This window comes from Pelmatolapia mariae, linkage group LG10_11 (genome assembly GCF_036321145.2).
Source record: "Pelmatolapia mariae isolate MD_Pm_ZW linkage group LG10_11, Pm_UMD_F_2, whole genome shotgun sequence".
Classification (NCBI taxonomy): domain Eukaryota; kingdom Metazoa; phylum Chordata; class Actinopteri; order Cichliformes; family Cichlidae; genus Pelmatolapia; species Pelmatolapia mariae.
The window spans coordinates 64300214-64306213 of record NC_086236.1 but is presented as its reverse complement, the minus strand read 5'-3'; positions in this window follow the sequence as shown (position 1 = coordinate 64306213).

Genomic DNA, 6000 nt, shown 5'->3' with positions numbered 1-6000 from the left:
TCTTCGCCACAGTTTGTGTTTCAGTGTCTCTTTGAGGTTTATTCTTGGCATTGACTGAATTTTTTGGGTTCTTGTCACTTATTCTGTTTATTTCAGTCTGTCTCAGTGTCATGTGTTTGAGCCCTTTTCTCCTGCAAACATGGCAATTAACAGTCTGGTACAAAAATAATAATATGGGGTATTTTTTCATAATTTTGATCACCTCCTTAAATGAAAATTTTGCATTTGTACATCTGTGATGGGTGACCTTTTTGTTTAGTGCTTTTCTCTTGGTTGTCCTGAAAGACATAACTGGCAGCTGCCATACTCTGTCTTGTAGCAAGTTGCACCTCAACCAGATGCTTTTGGTAGCCATCAGTAAGCTTAATTCTGGCTGGATAATTTACAGCTCTTACGTTGGGCTTTACTATTTTCCTAAGTCTTGCTAACTCCAGTGAGTGCTGTCAAACAAACCCCTTTGTATGGTGGCAAAAAGAAACTAACATTTGTAGTCAATAACGATCAATGAGATGTTAATAGATAATTTCAAGTATCACAGATTTAAGAGAGTGTGTGCATATGTTTGAGTCTCTATACTTTTGACCCTGTGTGGATTAGAGAACATCTCAAATTCTAACGTATGCACCTAACTCACAGATGTATGCTGGGAATCATTCTATGCTGGAAAAACAGCAGCTGAAAGAAATCATTACAATCCCCAAATTACCATGACATTCAAGCCTGTGATGAGTGGTTGTAAACTGTGGACCAGAACTGTAGATTTTCTTGTGGTCATTTCCAGGCCATCATTGTAATTTCCCTTTTTTTTCAATATGACAGGGTGATTTCTGCTGATGCTTCTTCTTCACCTCGTATTAAAAAAGCCATTAGACATATTTTTCAAAATGTCAGATCTTTCAGTTAATGTGCTGAACTGCATGAGCAAGAGGGCATAGAGCGCTCGTGCAGTCTGACCTACTGACCTGCATACGGAGATTTCGCTGCAGCAGTGAACATCAGCAAATCACTCTTAGAGTTTAAAACTGAATGTCAGATCCTTTTAGTCTAAAATTCTCAGCTGTGTTTGCCTTGATCTTCAACACTGCAGTGTATGACTCAAGTTTTTCAGACACTGCACAGAATAAATATAGCAAAGACCCTTTGGGTTCATGCTCCCCTAGAGTAACCAGACATCTTTGTTTTCCCAGGACGTTCTTGATGCTTGTCACCAGCTGAAGCCGTTCAACCACATGTCACCATTTTTAAACAGCTGTAAAATGAAATAACATTTTATTTAGGAAGAAACAGCCAGTAGTGCATTAATCAGTCTTTACACTTAGATCTCCTTTGGTGTAGAAACATTTTGTCCGGTGTGCACTTACACATGCATCAGCGCTATAGCTCGCAGACCTGCGCACACAGAAGTGGAATTTGACTTTTCCCTTCCAAGTCGCTGCAGGAGGCTGAACAACAAACTCTTAAATAGACTCATGCCAGCGAATATGAGTATCTTGTCTTGTGACAAGATACTGTAGCTGGGGAGGTTAGAAAAAGGGAGAGCGCAGATGTGAGTCAATGCCTGCAGTGAAGGGCATTAACTCCAAAGTAGTTATAAATGCATTTTTTTGAAGCAGGTCAACCGGTTCACCTGCACTGACTTGTGGGTGTTTTTCCTGAACAGCGCATGTTTAAGGGTATTTTTTTACACCTGTACTGAGAGCAACAATACGCTGTAGTGCAACGTGAGGACTTAGATTTACAATACTAATTTAATGCATCTTTTTCTTTGAAAATATTTTTATATAAAATCAGTAAACCTATGAGATAACAAAATATGATGCATTTTTATAGATTGATGTAACAGGCCAGTGTCAATAAGTACAAATGCAATGATTTGTTCTTTGCACAGGCTCTATAATGAAGTTACTCTGGGACTTTTTGCATGAATATACACAAATATTTTGTCATTTAACTTTGTTTAAGGACAATTAATAAAATACACAATAAATAATATACTACATACCTACAGTATGAATGCAGGTTAATTAAATGTGTTGGGTTATAAAGTAACAACATTAAGATGCAAACTTCTTTAATATCACTACAGTTAAATTCCTGTACGATAAAATGAAAAGGGGATTATGATATCAGCTTTACAACAATGAGAAGCTTGACAGAGGAAACCAGCTTTAAGCTTAGTCACTGAAATGAATGACATTCCTGTGTGGTGGGATGTCTGCTCAGACAAAAGAGCTTCAGCATATCCAGAGCCTTTTGTTTAGCTTACATATATCAAAATCTTACTAATTTCAGTTGGCTGTGATTTCAGGCATTGCAAAGGAAAATGTAGCATCATGCACAGAAAACTTAATGTGGTGAAGCATCTCCTGTGCAGTTCCCTTTAGATTATTAACGATGGTGCAAATCATCTTCACTTGTTAATATCTCTGATTTTTGAGAGGCTTGCATGTTAACACTGTAGCATGCATGCAGAGGCAGTATATGGATGACATTCAGTACACTGTGTTCTGTACTTTGTGTTCCAAATCTCTCAAATAACCCACTGAAGCAGGAAATTATTTCATATGTCGCCCCCCAGTGGTCAAAAGATATATGATACGCATATGAATGAACTCAGGGACCTCCTGCAGACCACACAGTGTTCGCAAGAACCGAAAGGAGGCAGTATTTATCTAGCTCCACATAGGTAAACCTTCTTTGGTATCATGAAATCAAGAACAGTAGATTTATTTTCTTGTTCTTGTCTTGCTAGCTATTCATGAGAGTCGCATAGGTAAACTACTGTGAGCACTCAAAGTATCAAAACTGGCTTTAGTCCAATTTTATCGGTTTTATGCTTTGATGATAGAAAATACCAGTTCCTGTCTTTGGGTATCCACCCTCTGTTAAGGAGGACACGCTGAAATGCAAATATACTTCTCTCTGAAATTCAAATACAAAATAAACTGCTCTGAGACAAAGGCCTGTGGCCTAAATTTAGGTAGAAAGCTTTTCTGGATTGTGTGAAATACAAAAAGTTGGTCGTCTGTTAGAAGACCATACAAATACAATGGGCCTAACAGAAACTGGAATTAACTTAAACGAACAGTGTCAAGAAGGTGAAATCAACCACCAGAACCCTGACTTCAGCCCTTACCTGTATTTATTTAGTTTATTTGTAATGCAAATAGGGTGATTAGTAAAGCAACCAAATCCTATTGTTCCCGCTTTCAATAACAAAAATCTATTTGATGCAATCACACTCCCTACTAGTAGGTATCCTCTTTATGTTGCATTGTATTCTTATTTATTCCGGGGGTTTTTGTGCTTGTGTGGGATAAAATCACGGCCTTAATCATTAAGCATTTGAAAAAAGGAAATGAGTGCGACTTCAGGATTCTCTGAAACTGATGTCCACCATTGTTGAGGATTCTTGAGCCACCTAGTGGTGATCTGAGGTTGTCTGTGTTTAATGTGGAGAACTGATAGAGGAGGTAATAAACTTATTAAAATATATAATCAAAATTAACTTCTAGTTCTATTTTTCTTCTTTCGGCTGCTCCCACTGCAGATCACCTGCCTCCATCTCACCCTATCCTCTCCGCATCCTTTCCCCATAAACCTCCTCTGTGATCTTTCTCTTTTCCTCTTACCTCACAGTTCCATATTCAACATCCTTTTTTCATTATATCCACTATCCCTGCTCTACTCATCTCGACCTTGCCTCTCTAACTTTAAATTCTTGATATTTAATGGAAAAGCCTCCATGTGTCTATTTTATAAACCACTTATCCACTTCACGATGGGGGCTGGAGCTGACTCAGGGCCAGATGCAGAGTATACTCTGTGCAAGTCGCCAGTCCTTCACAGGGCTGGAAAGCCCCAGTTAGTGCTGTGTTTAAATAGTCTAAAACAAGGTTAGGCAATTAATTTTCCTATGGACCACATGGAAAACTGGGACTGTTGTGGAAGGCCGCACACCAGTAAGCTGAACTCAGTTCTGATCAGTTTTAATTTATTTATAAAAATGTATCTTGTTATAAGGTTATAAAGCGATAAAAATGATAACTGAGCCAAGCACCTGTGGTCTAAAAGCTTAGGGGTATTATCAGTGCAATGATCTGCAGCTATAAGTGTCTATTTTCTTTTACAAACAAATTGAATTGAAATGTAAGGGGTTAAGAATGTAAAATATCACAAAAACGTTCTAATATTTCAAGCTTTTGTTGAAGTACAGACAGACAGCCAGCCTTTATTTGTCACATACACAATTATACAGAGTACAACATGTAGTGAAACTCTTGTGTCCGAGCTGCGGACAGGCTGCAGACATAGCCGCGCCATTCTAGGGCTTTGTTTTTTTAGCATGAGGGGTCTAGCCAGGACCCTTACTGGATACCGGGTGGGAATCGAACTTGTGACTCCCGCTCCGAAGGTGTGTAGTATTACCACTACACTATCCAGCAGCTACCTAGTACTCAGGTAGACGGATTTGTGCTCGTATTTCTCCTCTGACAAGTTCATTTCAGAAAAATATGTCTGATGTGAACGTCTCAAAACTGTAGTTTGAGGAGTGATATGCACTTTAAATCCGGATAGAGTGAGACTATGTTGAATCAGCCTCATTTCACCAGTTTATCAGCGACACCTAGATTAATTTGATCTCTTTTAATATCCCGACACATACTGGTTACATTACTCTCCAGCTTCCTTTGTAATGCTTGAAAAGATATGTAGGTCATAACATGTCAGTCATACATAATAATCTACTGTCTGTGTGTGCTGCGGTAACTGATAAATCCCTGGGTGTGACCTTTCCCGTCTGAAACCTGAGCTCCTCAGGCTGCCCAAACTGGCTGCTGTTCAAATAACCAAATTCCATCCGTCTTTATGTGTAGATGTGTCGTCCATAGACTTGCATTCATAATTCACGCCGATCGTATGGATCTACCCGACCTTACAGCTTCATTACTGTGGAAGTCTGTATGGTAATCAAAACCAGGATCAGGAGGGCAACAGAACAGCTTAGGTCAAATTTCTCTGCTGATAATCAAGATCATGATCAATCCTTCCCTGCAGCGATCATTTATAGCGATCAGTTATACTACTGATGTTTGAGTTTATGCCCACAGTTAAAATTTTGTCAGTTTGAGCCAGGTGAGCAAAACATGGCGTATTTCTGTAGCCGGCTGTTTGTGTTGTGGCTGGTGAAATCCAATCTGTCATCAGAGCTTTATACTTCTCTCTTTATCTACATGAAACTAGCCCGCTTGGGTTGCCAGGCGACCAGTCACAAAAACCCACAAAAAAACCTTGCATGGCGCCTGAATTTGATTGGTGTTCGTCTCATCTGTCACAGCAGCCAATAGCAGCGGCAGAGAGGAGGACAGCAAGGAAGTGGCCAGGTGACAGTGAAAGAGGAGTTACTTGTTAATACGGATGGTATAAAGATGAGTTGCCATAAATAAAGCAGACATGAGCACGTGTGTAGCGTTAATTCAAATGCAGTTCAGATTACAAGCGACTGTTGCACGTTTTTACACAATCCCCCTCCAGCTCGCTACTTGAATAAGACGGGACTTGGAAGGAAGGCGAGGATGTTGTCAGAACATGAATTTCTCAAAGCTCTGTGCTCATGTACACAGAATAGATCAAGGTGGAAATGTACAACCTTTTACATTTGTATAGCACTGACAACCTGCACACCCTGTGTTCAGGGAAACATTTGCAATTATGTTTGCACATGTAAACTGCAAAGATCATAAAGACAAAGTGTAAGCTGTGAAATTTTAGAGTTCTTTTTCACTTTTGAACATTTGTTAAGCAGTCTTTGGACTAATTTAATTAAATACTTGTGGAATTTATATAATTTTATTTACCTTTTAGACAGTAGTTCCAACTTTCTTAAAAACTAGTTTGTATTGGTGTGTTTGTGTGGCAAGGTTATAGGAGCCATCCTACCAGCACAGGATGACAATGGACCTCTGGCTCTGCAAAAGAAACCCTCTAAAATATGAATGA